The following is a 17124-nucleotide window of genomic DNA, read 5'->3' as shown; positions in this document are numbered from 1 at the left end:
TATATCAAGAAGAATGACGGAAATATGGTAGCCTCTCAATAAAGATTCGTTGAATTGATAAATATCATATAAGATACTAGAAAATATTGCAGATATATATGTTAAGAAACAATATATTGAACTTTGTTTCAGCATGGAAACAGGAAAATTTAAAGGCACTAGGTAGATAATAACTACGATATTGTGTAGTTAAAAGTGGGCTTAAAATATTTTTATGGGTAGTTAACAGGGTTGGAATGATTTCTGCCTGCAGACTCATCGCATCAGATTAAGATAAGGATCTGGGTGAGTGGATTGCTGTATGCAAGTGCTGCAGACAGAAGCTGGTTTTGCTTTAATCTCCACATTGAGAATATTCATCAAGATGCTTCTTTTGAAGCTTTGCTCTTCATAGAATAGTCAACATGCACCTGCCATCAGTCATTCAAGACACATTGCCCAAATGTCACCTTCAAAATAAGAATTAACAATAAAATAGTCACTAAAAATGATGAATTGGGGGGATGGCTGAATCAGTTGCAGTCAGTAGGAAGGCAGGATGGTGCAGTAAATTAAGAGAACAGGTCTGGAGACAGCCTGAAAGTTAGTCTCAGCATTGCTGTTAACAACTTTAATTCTTTGGAAGAGAAATTTACCCTTTGTAACTCAATTCCCTCATTTGTTAAGTGAGTTAAGAGTAGGACCCATGTCATATGATGAAGAGTAAATGTGATAGTATGTGCATAGTAATTGAAATATAGTAAGTACTGCATTAGCATTCACTATTATTATACATTCATAAACCATTAAAAATAAAGTATAAAAGAGTACGACACTAAGATTCCATTTCATTGTATAATGTTCATCAGGCTGCAGCTCTGGTTTCTCTTCTAGAGAGTAAATTTAAACAAATATACTTCCTGTGTCTCAAATAAAAATATAAAATTGAGAACGAATGTTCGAGGGGTGCGGAAGTGAACAAATGCACACTTCTTTCTCAAATGAAAAGTTAGAGGTTTCATCTAAAAAGACTGCTATACTTCCTATCTTCCAAAGCAATGAGCATATAAAAAAATTCATAGAAACACAGAGAAATGGAATGAGAACACATTATGAGAAATGAATGAAGTACAAATATCAAACAGAATTTTAAGATAAATGCGAGGACAAGTGAACTGAAAGCATATCCTACAAAGGGAACTTAAATCCTCATTTTCCTTAGGGAGAAGTGCTAGTTTCCTGCAAGATGCAATCCCTATTTCTTTTCTGTCTGTGAACTATAAACCAGCTCCATCTGGGGATTTAGTTTGGTTACAAATAAGTTTGTCAGTTTGTTTATCTTGAAGTCTTTGTTTCTCTCAGAGAATCCTAAGGATAGTACTCATATTCACTTAGTTTTGTCTTTGTTTGTTTGTTGTTGTTGTTTTTTAAGAAGAGAACTTGTTTGTATATGTAGAAGTTGAACCATGTGAAATTACCTATACTTAACTATCTTTGACCTATCAAAAAAGCGATTTCATGTGGCTCCGCTTCATTTGTTGTAAATTGGATGGATGTGAGTTTGGGGGGGTTGGGAGGTAAGAAAGTAGATCGATTAGAAAAAAAAGATACATTTCTCAATGAATTTTTACTTCACTTCTTCAAAGTTGTTGTGTTATAAAAACCAAACACTTGCTGAGGAATTGGAGCCACTTCAGGTGGAAGGAATTAAATTCTCTTAGTATTGATGAAAAAGAAAGGGATGCTCGCATCGACAGCAGCAGCAGACCCATAACCCAACTGTATAAGAAGGTGGCAAGGAAGAGGACCATTAATGAGGGAAAGAAAACAATAGCTTTCTACCCACCGTGCTGGGACAAAAGCTGCATATGTGGTGGATGAACTAGTTATTCGGAGAAACAAGACCAAGGAGTCACCTACCATGTAAAGCACTACATTTTCAGCCACCTCCCGTGTAACCCACCCCGCTTTGAATGAACTTTGTCCAGGCGGGTTTACTAAACAGTTGCAAAGTGCTTGGATTATGAACCTACAGGAATGCAAGCAGCAATCAGCTCACCTCCACTATTTAAGCATTTCAAACTCTTCTTCCCTCTTCCCTTCCTCTTGTCTTCTCTCTTTCTGCTTTGGAGTTTTCATTAGATGATGACACTTGACCTATTCTGAGAGCAAACACTGTATTTTCTGGTTTTTCTAATTTGAAAACCAGATGGCCTCTTCACTGGCCCCAGGGAAGAGGGAAAACAACTTGTTATCAACAATTTCACTTGGCTTTTCATTTTCTGGTTTTCAAACATGCAGTTCCATTATTATCTGTTGTACTGAACCCTGGAGACAGTGAGCAGCCTATAAAGCAAGCTTCCAGCACATCGCTGCTTCTGAGGACCACACCTCATCACCTCCCATCTTCAACTTTGGTCCCCGTCCCCACTGCCCACCAAAAGCAAAATAAAATGTATTCTAAACTTTCATCTATGTTAAATTGAAATTACTGTTTCAAAACTCGTGACAAGAAAGCAGTAGGTCAATCTTAGAGAAAATAAATGCAGAACACAAACTATTTTCCACACTGGGTTTCAAGCATTCCACAGAAATTTATATTTAGGCAAATATATGTGTTTCAGGTGCTTCTGGACTCAACTTTAATCATTCCAGGAGAGGAAAAATCCACCCAGTTTAAACTAGATTTTTACTCTTTGTAACCCATGTGGCATTCCAAACATTTCTAAGCATTAGAGTTACATCATTTTCTCTTTTTTCCCCTTAATACAAAGAGCCATTATATTCCATTTTCACAACCTTTAAGATCCCAATATCAAATTACCCAGCTGTTGTTTCAGTCTCTCTCAGTTGCTAAGAGATGGAGATGGTGGCAGACCAGACCAATTTTCTTCAACACAGAATTCCAAGTTGACATAAGAGGGAACTAAATTCAGCCAAAGCACAGTGAGTCCAACAGTTGGCAGCCAGGCTGTATGTCTTTTCACAGCTGCATGAGACAGTTGGTTCAAAGAACCTCATAGGCATCTCCCTGCCAACATCACTGCCATGTTTTCAAGCATTCTCCTCAATGCCTCTCAGCAAAGAGGGGAATGTGCATTTGCATTACAGAGATCAGTCTGCTGTCACATTGCCTCTCCTAGAATTCAGTTCCATGGCTAAAGACCACAAAATCTTATCTGAGTCAAGATCTCAATAATAATAATAATAATTAATAATAATAATAAATAAAACTAGTAATTACTGTGGGAAGCATTTATACCCCCCTAATATTTCTGATTGACACACTTATTCCCCCAGCTAGCAGGAGCGTTGGCTGCTTATTGCTCTCAGCTGAGACCCTAGCTGGGAATTGCCCTCAGCTGCCTCACCCAAGGTCACAACCTTCCCTGGAGGCTTTCCACACGCAATGCCTGCTCAATGAAAGGGAGTGCAAAAACCTGACAAGGAAGTGGTGGGGGCACAACTCTCTGGATTTTCCCGTAGAAATGCCTGAGGCTGCACTGTGATTCAACTCTTCCCCCTGCTTGATTTGATATCTCTCACCTCACACAGGTGTTCTCCCAATGGCTCATCCAGATAAGCCTTTAGCACGCAAACCTCAGAGCCTCAGAATCTGCTTCCTAGGAACCCAACCCACAATGACAAGTACACTGGCAAACCTGTCCTTTCTTTTAAGGAGCAATCCACTAGGCTTCTATATATTGAAATCTGAAAGAAATCTCATAAGAACTATTTTTCTTACAATAATTGTGCCGGGACAAAAGTCTTGACCCCAAATGCCTGACACAATGCAATATCTGCGCTTACTCAGTGGCGTCTAGGGACACAACTTACAGGTTTCATTTGTAGCCAAACTTCAGTCAGGGGGCAACCGCAACAGAATGACTATAAAATGGAGGCAGATGAGACAGATAATCAACTCTAAATACAGTTTACACCATGGATCAGGGTGCAAGTTTCCATTAACACTAATTATGCAATGAAGGCATTAGCTGCAGGCCTGGTGGGGGATAGAGAATTCCACCTATTTAAATTGGATGAGAGAATGTTAAAAGAGTTTCCAATAAAAATTGAATAAAGGTGGAATACACCCCAAGGGCAAGCGATGCACTGGGTTGTGAAACAAAGTCCCAGCTGATAGCCATGGTTTTGAATTGTCCCACTGCTGGGAAAGTCTTAAACTATATATAAGAAGGTTCAGCATGGTAATCTATAGTTTTGGAAATAGCATCCAGCTCTTACATTCTGGTCCACGGCATCTTACTATATGCCTGTCCATAAATGAATTGAAGCACTAGTCTTGGATCAAATAATTTCTGCTTCCTTTAGTTGTATAAGTGACTATGAAACACTAGGAAAATGTAGAAATAAGTATAGAAGTGTGCTATAAGCCATGGTACTTTGTGCTAAATTTAGTAGTAAGTTTTGTAATTATGGAGATAATCTCTGTTTATTACTTAAAATTTTAAAAATATTTTAAAGAATTTATAATACAATATTACCTTGAAGTTATCATTTGAAATGCTTAATAAATATCAGCTATGATTTTAATAAAATAATTTGAATAATTTTTAACAAAAAGTATCTAGTTTATCATATTTATAAGTTTGGTTAATTACATTTTCTAATTCATCTAAGTGCATAGAAAGATCGTCTTCTAAGTCTATCCTATTATTTATCTAAGGTGTTTGGGATCACTAGATAGGTTAAAATGTTTTAGGAAATTTAACTACGGAACTTTGTAAATGATATTAGTTTGCTGAAACTTATGAGCTAATTGAAAATTAACCAAAAAAACAGGGCAGTGACTGCTCTTATTTTTATACTAAACTTACTAGATGTATAAATAGGAGATTGATAAGATAAAATTAAAGCTTAAAAAAAATCAAGCTTTAAAATTTCCAACTTTAATAATAATATACTCTCTAAGTGTTCCTTTCTACCTCAATTCTCAAGAATTAGTTAAGTCTCACCTCCTACTGTCTGTTCAAACTGATCTATCACAGCAAACTTAAATATTTTGTTAGCGTTTGCATGTCTTAAAATTTCAGAGCAGGCAATTTTCTTCTCAGCTGCTTTAAATGGCTCCCTGATTATGTTTCCAGAGAGATGAAGCTGACAGATCCAGTAGTAAAGGACTGTGCCTTCTTCATTTGCTTGCTGATGTGAGTCCCAGCAACAGCAGTGATACAATTTATATGAAATAAGTCACGGGTCAGACAAGGAAATCACATAACATTTTCCAAGAAGAAAATATTGTAAATCTAGAATTATAATGAAAGTCTTTAGTCTTGGTTTGATTGACGTTCAGTCTTTGACAGGGAAGGGAGGAATGTCTCTAAAACAGTGCTTCTCAAATTTTCATGGGCATGAGTCACCTGGGGATCTCCTTAAAGTTAAGGCTCCGATCTAGTAAATCTGGGACAAGGAAGAGATCCTGCATGCCTCAGAGATTCCCAGGTGTTGCCTAAGCTTCTGGTCTGTGGACCATACTATGGGTAGCAAAATTCTAAACGTCAATACCCCAGCTGATGCTTTGCAGTGAAGATTCTCTATTGCGAGTGGCACGAAGTGGGGAACCCCAGATTTAACATGATATCAATATATTCGGAGGGATTGATGTTTCATCATTTGAAGATTTGTTTGTTGAAAGAGCAACTAAAGTTAAAAAAGACATCCGTAATTCCCCAACAGCTACAAATTGTTTTGTTAGGAGAAAAAAGATAGACCTTAGGCTTAAAAGCGATAAAAAATGTCATATGTGCATGTCAATAAATATGTCCATTCTGATTATTAAGGTAACTGAAGGCATGATTTTTCACTGAAGAAACATACAAGGCAATCTGTATTTCATAACTTAGAAACATCTTTGAGCAGCATTTGTTTGGCTGACAGGCCAAGAGTATGCTTTTAAGTAATTACCTGTTTCTCTTAAGTAGCAAGGTTATGGAAAGCTAGGAAAGCTATAGAGAGCTTGTTTCCCTATCAACACTAGGTGGTGCTCCAAACCAAGTAAACAGTAAATGTACAGCCAATGCCTTCCCTTGCCAGATTGGATTCTTAATGATCCAATTGATCACTAAATCTTGCCTACTGTCTTACCAATGAATATCAAAACTGATCTCGAGTTTACAGATTACTGGACATGTCTTAGAGGTTTTCTGCTTCTAAGAAACACTAAAGAATCTACTAGCAATTTTATATCATGTAACCCAATAAGTTTTTTTTTTTTCACATGCATGAATATTTGTATGAAGCTGCCTTTTAAAATTCTTCTTGAATTACAAGGGATAATATTAATAGTCACAAGGTTTGTGCTACATTGGCATACAAAGGAGGTTGTGAAAATCTCTTCCTTTGGAGATTTTCAAGAGCAACACAAAACCCTTATTGATTTCCTGGATTAGTTTTCTAGGCCTACTTCAAAGCAAGGTGATGAACTTTACCAGATAATGCGTAGAAACTATTTCCTGGTAAAAGGTCTTGTGGCAGGACAGCAAAGCACTTCCCTATGAGCAAACCCCACGAGTCTGGGAGGAATGACAAAGCAGAGGAAAACTTTGCAAATTTTCTAGTGGAATGCCTAATTAATACCTCTTCCAATAGTGTCACTATAGAATTTAGGACAATCTTTTTTACATATTCCGCTAAGCAGAGATTAATTTGAACTAAGCCTGCCTATTATTCATATGTTATTAAGAATCACTTTAAATAAATAAACTATCTCCGATCAGTACCCTAGAAATAACAACATTGATGAAGGTGGTCTAGGATTGTTAGAGCAAAGGAAGTGAATCCAATCAGAACACAGAACACAGAACACTTGGGGATTGGCAAATCTTTAGAGATTATTGTGGTGATGGGAGGGTTCTGATCGGGGGAAATCATGAGGGTTTGGAGTACCTGGGAGAGAGAAAGGAGAGACAAAGATGGGAGGTGGGAAGACAAAAAAATACACCATAAACCAAAGTCCTGTTGTGCAGTCTGCCTTAAGTCATGGTAGCATGGGTGTGTGACCTAGCAGAGACCCTTGTTAACCTTTGATCTAAGCAAGAGACATGGCATCCTGCAACATCCTATAATTACAGGTGCCTAAGTACAGACATGTAACTTGAGTCAACAAAGTTTTGCTGTCAAGAAACTCCCAGTCTAGTGTTTCTGTGCTACACTGATGAGGATGGCTGACCTTCACTCCATGGAAGGGTAAGGTATCTCATAAGCCGATGATATATTCATTTCCTGCACACAGAAAGCAAGGCATACAGGGATGAAAATGGACTGCAACATCTCAAAAGGCATAGAGTAAGGAATATTTTTGTCATGAAACAAGATCTGAGTATGTCATTTCATTTCCTCTTCATTGACACCATTTGTAAATATTAATAGAGTACCTATTTTGTTCAAGGTGCCAGGGTTCCTCTCATACTTAGGTTTTAATGGGCAAATTACAAGTCTTCCTAGGTTCTGAATGCTATTGTTTGGGTTCCTGCTTCATGAGCGCTCCCTTTGCTGGTTCAGTTTTTCAAACTCACCCGTGGATCAAGATTGGCTTCCCGATTCTGACATACTCTAGTTATGTGTCCTGGGGCAAATCTCACCTCTCTAAGACTCCCTTTTCTTGTCGTGGAGAATAATGCTTTTGCTTCAGGTTTGTGAAAAATATTATATAAATGTCAGTCATTCTATTTTTTATCTTTTTTTATTTTATTTATATTTTATCTCTGTAAGTTTTCAAACATACAAAAGCAGAGAGAACAGAATAATGAACCTCCATGTACCCAGCAGTAACAATTAACAACACTTGGCCAATCTTGCTTCATTTATGTTCCCACTCACTCCCACCAACCTCAAATTATTTCGAAGTAAATCCTAAACATCCTGTCATTTCATTTAAATAATATCTCCATTTGTATTGCTAAAAAACAAGGACACTTTTTTTAAACACAACCACGATACCATTATTATACACCTACAAAAATTAATTCCTTCGTATTATCAAATATGCGATCAATGTCATTTTCTCAATTGTTATTTACATATTATTTGTATAGCTTATATTTTGAATCAGGATCCAAACTAGGTCACACATTGATTAGTTAATATGGCTCTTATATCTCTGCTAATCTATAGTTTTTCTCTCTCCTTTTCCTTTTTTCTCTTGGAAATTTTGTTGAAGAAGTAAGATTGTCCTGTGATGTTCACGTTTCACACAGTCTGGGTTTTGCTGACTGTACTCCCATAGTATTACTTAACACATTCCCCTCTCCCCTTGGTTTCCTGGATATTGGTAGTCAGATCCAAAGGCATGATCATATTTGGGTTTCTTTTTTCTTTTCTTTTTTTTTTTTTGGCAAGACTAATTTATGAACAGTACACTTTTATCAAGAGTTGCATATGGTTGTTTTTCTTTTTGTGGTTTTTATCAGCCAATGAAAATCACTGTCAGCAGTCCTTATGTGGACTCTAGCCATTCTGACTACTTAACACATATTCTCCAGTAAATGCCTTAATAATGGCTTAGGAAACAACATATCCTGATTTCTTCTTGCAAGTTTATCTGTGGTTTTTGTACCTGAAGTACTATTTGGCTAAATTTTTAGCTCCCATTTTCTTTCCCCAAGTTTCCATTAGACAATGTTACTCCATTGTCTTCTGGCAAAAAAAAATTTTACAAAATTCTTTCTCTTGTTAATGACTCGGTTTTTTAGCCTGGATGACGCTAGTATTTTTCTTTTTCTTTTTTCTCTCTTTTTTTTTTTTTTTTTTTTTTTTTTTGTCCAATTGTTTTTAATTTTCTGGGTAGATTTTTTTTGCCTCATATGTGTAGTTCCTTTGCAATACATGATTTTGAAACATTTTAAAATTTATTTCAAGATAGCTTTCATAAAGTAGAGATGTTAATATTGGTTCTATTCCACTATTTTAGTTTTCTTTTTGGGGGCATGCTTTCATTGTCTGTAAAGCTGTTATTCTGCTCCTTTTTCTTTCTTTTTTTTTAAATAATGATTTTGTATGATAATCAACCTTTTTTGTTGCTCACTTTATTATTTTTTTGGCTACTAATAATACTTTTAAGGGCATTTTCAATTACATATAATATAGGAAAATGTCCTAAGAAATAACACAACTAGTATAGCACCAACAACTCATATAATTATACGGCCTCCATCACCTGTGGAAAGTGGGTAACATTATTACTGTCTACGAATTACATGAAATCAGTATTTATTCTTACTTTACTGAAGAAGAAACTGTTATACCTAAAATTTAAAGTTTCAAGTTAACATTAGGGCAATATTATAACTCTAAACTCCTAATTATCAGATTATATATAAAGATGTATATAACCAGAATAAAGATTCATTAGCCTAACTTGAAGAACTGTCTTTTCTAAGTAGATTTTTCTCTGCTTTGGGTTCTTTTTATTAAATAAAAGCAAATTTGATATATTTTTGACACCTAATTCAGCTTCAGGAATGTAAAAGAATCGCCATCTTGAATAAGTTAACTTTCTTTTATTTACGTTCGTGAATTTACCAAAGTTTTTCATTCATACTAACTTGCTATCAAGTGAGCAGACAGAATAAGATGTGCTTTTGATCACTGGGAAACATTTGTAGCAAAACTGATGGAGTAATTGTGAGCAGAGTAAATAATTCTGAGCTGCTAAAACGATGACCAGGTCAGCCTTGCAAACTTGGGGGAAGGAGGTTTCAGGCAAGTGAACAGAAGAGAAATGTTGAAATTTTCTATTTTGGCATAACTTGGGTCCCAATTACATACTTAAGGTTTATGGCCTGTGAACAGAGATGAAAATGCCAACAGGAACAATTCAGAAATTTCACATTTATGACACAGACGAGAAGCATGTGGTCCAGAGACCAGACCCTGTCTGTGTAGCGTCACCAGGCGCCTAAACTTTATCAGGACGTCAGCCCCAGCAGCGCACAGGGAAGCATTCCCAGTGTGCTCATAACACAAACATCTTTCTGTTTCGTTTCGCTCTCTCATCTTGCATTGTGTTGACGTCTGAAGTTGATCCTAGATGAACAAGAAGCTTGGGATTTCAGAATTCTGCCTGTCCCAGCCCAGTGCTGAGAATGAGAGGGAAGAGGCACTCTTGCCATATTTGCTGAGTGAGAGAACTCTCAATGAGCCAAGGCAAGTTTCTATGTTTGAGCTGCCTCCACTCCATGGACATTTGAGAGCCAAACTGTGACAGATAAAATAGGCTTCAGAATCCTGATGATCTCACCTGATATTGCTAAAAATGCCCATCCCCATGGCGGGGGTTGGGGGTGGGGTCCAGGCCCTTCCTCTCCCCATTTAATAAAAACAGACCTTTTCTATATTGAATTTCCTCCAGCCCTACTCAGCAAATTGATTCAGTGGTCCTCAACCTTGTCTTCACCAAGAAAACTCTTTTGTTAACTCTCTTACTATATCCTATCCTTTCTTCCCATAACCCTATGTTTTAGAAGACTGTACCTGTTGTACAAGCTAAATTTATTTGAAAATTATTATGTTTCCATTTTTCCATTTATTCACTGACAAATATGACTGCTTCTCAGAGCTCCATGACAAATACAAGATAAGAGTTATTTGTTACCTTATGGGCTTGATAGAATTTCAGACAGAAGGCAAAAAAAAAAAAAAAAATCTGTGAAACTATATCATGGATAAATACATAATTCCATTAGGCTTTTTGAAGTTTCCAAAGTAGTTTGAAGACTATCATTTATTTGGATATCACAGGTTGAAGAATATTGATTTTTTTCAGGTTAAATTCTATCTCCTAATATGTGTTTTTTCCCTCCTCTTGGGTAAGATAATATCGTTCTTTGACTAAAATGCACATAATCATTAGCACTAAAGAAATAGCAAGTCTACTAAGAGTTATATTTGAGGGGCATGGAAAGGATCCAATTCTCTGACTCTGGTCATGACCAACCCTGTCTGCCACCCACAGATAAGTGATAATTTAAGGTATCTATTTTGAAACAGATATTTTGATCCAGCCATTTGACAAACCATCATTAAACCATAATATAAGCTTGTTTACTTGAGATCCCACATCCATCAAAAATGTCTTTTTAGTTTGAAAGCATGATTCATTTTATAAGGCTTGCTATAAGCTACATATTTTTGTTATTTGATAATGAAACACAAAAGTTTTGCATGTTTACTTCTGAAAACAGATTTGGTGATTTGTTTACAAAGTATTATAGTTTTTTACTCTGTATTTTGGGTTTTGGTTTTTATAAACAGAATTTCGATCTCTAGTTCTTTTTAAAGTGAAAATTGAAATACATTTCTGTGAAGTAAAGACAGTATTTCTATTTTTTTTCTTCATTTTGAAGGACTTGCTAATGGCACTGTATTATATTCAAAGACTGCTCAACATTAAAATTAATCCATGGGGAATGTTGCATTTCATATAATGTTGCTTTTCACATAAGATATTATGATAATATCAAGACCAATTTCCATGGATCCTATTGGCTTTAGCACTATTACAATTCTCATTCGTTTATCACATCTTGAAAGAAATGTTAACCCTTAACCATTTTTACATTTTTGAAATGTATGTATGGCTGCCTTTTTCTATACGTGCTCCTTTATCACTAAAAAAGAAGAAACAAAAAACCAACCAAACGACAACAATGAAAAAGAACTTTAGCCCTTAAAAAAATGATGAAGTAGAAGTTACAACAAAATCCCTTCTTCTAACCTTTACTCTCATCGAAGTGGCCATTTCAGCATGTTCTGCTTTGAGTAATCACTTTCCCCGATCAACCCATTTTATCTAGGCAGATGTACAGTCAGTTACTTATGTGGGATTTATACTTCATGTACTTCCAAAGTAGGTTTGGGGCAGGCTACAAATGTTACATAATTAAAAAATAAGACAGCACTGATGAAAGCAGATCAGAGTCACTCTGAAGGGGACAGGGACTATAAAGTTCACCATTTCTTCCCCCAGCATCAACATCACAAAAGAAAATTTTAGAGTAAACCAATTTTGCTTCAATAAAAAGAAAAAGGCAAGCAAATTTATTTTCAAGGAAGAAGTTCTTGGGATTTTGAGTAAACCATGCTTGATGACAACTTGGCAAATAGACCGAAACACTATTCCAAGGGATAATTCTCATATCCACGTCATTCAATTGCTGCACGTTCCAGAAAAACACACTACTAAATTGTTATATATTCAAGAAAAACACACAAACACATTTTTAAATGAATAAAAGTAAGAAAATGAGTCAACATAAGGAAGCATTTATGTTGGGGGAAATAAAGTTATCCATTCCAAACCTGTAATTACATGTATTTTTAACTATATAGCGAAAGAAACTGTGAAATAAAAAACAGTTCTTCAAGCACCTAAAAATGTATATTATCCACATCTTTTCATCTCATGTAAAAATCAAGTTTTCACTGTAATTCATCTCCATATTCATCTGCTCCAACAAACCTTTGGTCCTTACATCGTGACACCTCATTCTCTACTGCTTCATATCAGCAAGTACAAGATAGAGTGTTGCCATGTTGGAAAGCCCTGTCATATAGGAATCAGTCTTGGCTACAGGAAAAGTTGTGCTCTGCCTGGAAACCTCACGGGGCTTGAGTTCCTGCAGAAGGACAAGCAATCTCACTGCATTACAATTCAGCACACAACTTGCTGGAGGAGAGTCTGCCCTTTCATAATTTATGAGCTCTCAGTTTCTTAGAGGACTCAGATACAAATGAGAGGGGGGCCATCAACCTTAATTTCTCTAAATTATTTATTACTAGATGCTATTAAACATTTATTTTAAAAAATTCCATTAAAAAAAAAAAAGATCTTGAGGGGGGCAACTGAGCGCAGATACACGGGGAAAGGACCTGGAATGCATGTTCAGGCAATATGGGTGGACGCAGCCATCGTGGTTTTGCAGGCTGATCAAAATCTGGATAACGTGAAGCTGTCCATACTTATGATTTCTTAAGTAAATTCATAAAGTAAATTAGGGTAGTAAGCTCAAGTTTCAGAGATGAGCTGAAGACAGAGACTCAAAGTTTCACTAAACAATTCATTTCTAAGGAATGATGTCTAACTTGGAAGCCATTCATGAGAAACATATTTGATTTGTAATTTGGCTTAAAGAGTCAGTTTTAAAAATTCCATTATCACTAAAGGAATTTCAAATGGCTAATAAGCATTTGGAAGCCTACGTTTCAAATAGCCCAGTTAGCCTATACAAGAATTTATTTCAAAATAAACTTCTAGATAAACACTAGTTATCAAACTGAACTATAGTACTGGTTCAAACTTCATCTGAGGGGTAGTACAAATCCTGCCAAATCCTGACTGTGTCATTTAGAGTCGTGGGATGTAAAGGAAAGGATGCTGGATGGAGGATCAGAAGACTAGAGTCTAAACTAGATTCTGCCCCTTGTTAGCTGTGTGAATCTGAGAACTCATTTAACTTCTATGGGCCTCTGCTTTCTCATTCATAGAATCAGGAATGGGGTTGGATGATCTCTCAGGTTTTACCCCATTCTAATTTTAAAACAAAAATTATTCCACCTCTCTAAATGTCCTGTATTTAAAAAATTCTCTTTATATTGGTATATTTATGCTTACATCAATAAATGATATTTCTAAAGTCAGGGGTCCCTTTCCCATGATGAAGTCTCAAAGTCTTGTTCTCCACCACTACCACATGGCACCATTAATCCTTATTTTGGGTGTTAAATTAGATCATAGAGGATTAAAGGTCCCTGACTTCCATTCTTATAATTAACACTCATTATCATGTGAATATACATTAAAACAGTAGCAACCTTCCTTTTATTTGTTTCAAGTATTTACAAATATTATTTCATTTCTAGGAACTACCTAGTAAAGTAAATGGTATTATTATTCCTATTTTGAATGGAAAAATTAAATGGGACTTAAAGAGGTTTGGTGACTTGCCTGGGTAGATGTGAATGCCCTCTCACAATCAACCAAGGGAATATTTATTGATAGTCTCTGGAGGGCAGTTCTGAAATATGCACCAAAATATAAGATATGCATAGCCTCAGATCAGACAATTCTAATATTAAATATTTTAGACAAATATAAAAAGATATATACTTGAAGATAATCACCACGCTTTTTATAATAGGGGAAAACAGAAACAACCTATATGTCCATCATTAGCAGACTAGGCAAAAAAATTAAGGCACATTCAGGCAGTGAATTACTATGCAGCATTAGAAATGGTAACACAGAGCTATAGTTAATTAAATGAAAATATGGCCACAAGAAAAGAGGTAGAGGAAGTATAGGTTGAAGAACAATCATCACTGTCCGACAGAACTTCTGCAATTATGGAAATGTTCTGGGCTGTCGAATAAAGTTGCCACTAACTACACTTAAAATGTAACTAGTGAGATTAAGGAACTGACTTTTTTAGTTTTATTTAATTTAAATTTAAATTTAAAAATCTATGTGTGGCCAGTGGCTACAATATTGGACAGCACAATATTTGTCCAATATTTGTTTTATGACTATGTGCTACTCTATAATTAGAAAAAACTTAGAATGCTTTGATTAAACATCATCAACAACAACAAAAGATCAACCATCCTGTGCTTAGGAGACAACCAGAAGATCCAGGAATGAACGTCAACAATAAATTTAGCTAAAGAGCTGCTTGCTGTGCCTGCAGTATGAGACCCCAGTGTGTTTTATATGCATGGTTTCCTTACCTGAGCATGACTGTGCTAATGTGGCAAGTTTCCTAAATACTGGCTCACATACTAGCAAATAAATAGTTTTGTGCCAAGAAAGCTGTATCCTTTGTGCTAGCTCTGCAGAATCGACCAGAAAGGAGTGATAAATGGAAAGAAGCAGAAAATAGAAGCTAGAGCATTGCAAGCAGGGCCAGAGTTTTTGAAAGGATGATAAATTATTCAACTCATTGAATGGATTTGTAGTGATTAGAAAGCTCATGTTTTCTACTTACAAGTTCTGTTTGTATTAAAATGTACTGAAGCAACAAAATATCTTATTTTCTCATATCTAGCCAGTATAAAATTTAGTCTTAGGAAATCATACAAACTAGTTAAAGGCTCATTTGACCTTTAGACGGGCACAAAGCAGGAGGGATGTTTGTTCACGAGTATTTCCAAACTCCAATCTATTTGCAAATCTAAAGCAACATTTTCTACAAGTCAATTAATTTTTCCACCACTAGATTACCAGATAGATAAAATATAATAATGGACCACTTCCCCACTTATGTTTTTCTTAATATTTTGCTATTTTAAACAAGATATAATAAATGTATTTATATAGAAGGCTTTTCTCCATATTTAGGATTTAAAGAAGCCTTCTTAAAGACAGAATTGGCCCAAATTAGAGCATTCTTAACAGTAAAAACTGTAATTAACCAAGGTGTTCAAATAATTGGATCCTTCCCTTATTCTACTTTTTAGGAGAAAAAAAACAAATCTCAAAAAAAAAAAAAAAGAATATTGAAGGAAGGAGGAAGCTTGAACATAGCTCTCTTACTATATCTAAATCTACATTATTTTGTTAAGATGATATTCTAAGTGGTAACTTCAGCAGCTGCAATATCTTTAATCCTGGAAAAGATTCAGGTATGTTTAGTATTATGCACTTGAAATGTGGGGATAAAGTATACTAATACATAGTAGAAATTTTTTTGTATGATATAAAATCAAAATTTTTTTATTTCGTTCTTGCGCAGGGGCCATGTGAATCTCTGTACTGTTCTAATTTTAGTACATGTGCTTCCGAAGTGAGCACTTATTTCATTCTTTTAACCAAAAATGTGAAATGAAATACGTCCATTAATTAAAGTTTCATTAATTAAAGCTATATTTTATTGTGTTTTAATAGCCAAAAGCAAATCATAGAAGAGTATATTATGATTGTCAGTATATACAGTGGACACAAATCTAACACATATACATATACACACTTGCCAGCTCACTCTGCCATAGTCACAAAAGTAGCAAATGGTTATGTGGACTGAGAAATAATCATAAGCAGAACTACCAACATTTATGTGGCATTTGAGAGATTTCCAAGTTCTTCTAAAAAATGATCTGACTTGATTTTTACAATAGCCTTTAGGTGTAAATATTTTTATAGCTAAGGAGATTAAGGCTTGTAGAAATTACTGAATTGCTTGTTGTCTTAACTTCTACTGCATAGCAGAGGCAGTATCGGAACTGGGCCTACCATCTCCAAATCTTGGGGTCTTTCCACTTTGCCTTACTCTTGGCACTGGGCCAGCAGAAAAGAAGGGAAGCATGAGGACAGCGATGACGAGTGATTGTCACTGATTTGAGAAAACCCCATTACAGCATTATAAACTGGTCGATACTGATGAGTCATCGATCTTTCATTACTCCCAATGTGCTTCTGAAATCTCTGCAGCAGCTAGAACTAAATGAGGCACCATCAAGAAAAGAGACTGGGGCATCCCAACATGCCCTATAAACTCTAGGAGACAGCCTCAACCCAGTGTTAAGAATATCTTCAACTGTTTTAGCAATTAAAACCCATGTGCTTAGAATCTAGTTTCTTCTGCTTGAATTAGATTAGTAATCGAAACTTATGACTTGAGATAAAAACTCGAAGTTTATTGGCAGGGCCTCTTTCTGAAGCCTTTTTCTCCCATCTACCTTTTATGGGCCCAAAGCCCTCTTCTCCACCAAAAAAAACTTTTCTAAGAAAGCCTCTGGTATTTATTCTTGATGTGAATATAAGCTCATACATATTTATACCAGAAACATTTATTTTTAATGCTTTATCTGTAATTATAGAAGACGTGGAAGATAGAGGAAATGCAGGCAGACTGGGAAGTTCATTTTTTTTCAGATGAAGATCTCTCCTGCAATGCCACCATCTACCTGGGACTGGGCGACTCCCCCAAAGCCTTTGACGTTAACGTTTGTGAAGAAACCTAATGCAAGCAAGAATCCAGATGATTATTTTTACTAAACATAAAACTGTGGAATCAAGTATGCATTTTCAGTATAGCTCTTTCTCAGAATATTCCCATTTTGAAATCGGGAAAAAGTAAACTGAAAAAGCAGTATGATATAATAGTATTCTGTAAGGGTTAACTTGGAGTCCCT

The 17124-nt window shown here is 35.7% G+C and overlaps 1 protein-coding gene and 1 pseudogene across 1 annotated transcript in view; both read right to left on the bottom strand.

Moving 5' to 3' along the window:
- The window catches only part of LOC105303060 (A-kinase anchor protein 6-like), a gene marked incomplete at its 3' end in the record, with an annotated part of 427728 nt that overhangs the window by 187547 nt on the left and 223057 nt on the right, over positions 1 to 17124 (bottom strand). The window lies entirely within an intron of this gene.
- Positions 15688 to 15784, bottom strand: LOC111730020 (annotated as a pseudogene).

Source organism: Pteropus vampyrus, unplaced genomic scaffold (assembly GCF_000151845.1).
Source record: "Pteropus vampyrus isolate Shadow unplaced genomic scaffold, Pvam_2.0 Scaffold297, whole genome shotgun sequence".
In the NCBI taxonomy this organism is placed as follows: domain Eukaryota; kingdom Metazoa; phylum Chordata; class Mammalia; order Chiroptera; family Pteropodidae; genus Pteropus; species Pteropus vampyrus.
Note: the sequence above shows the minus strand (reverse complement) of the source record. Positions and strands in the feature narration are given on the sequence as shown.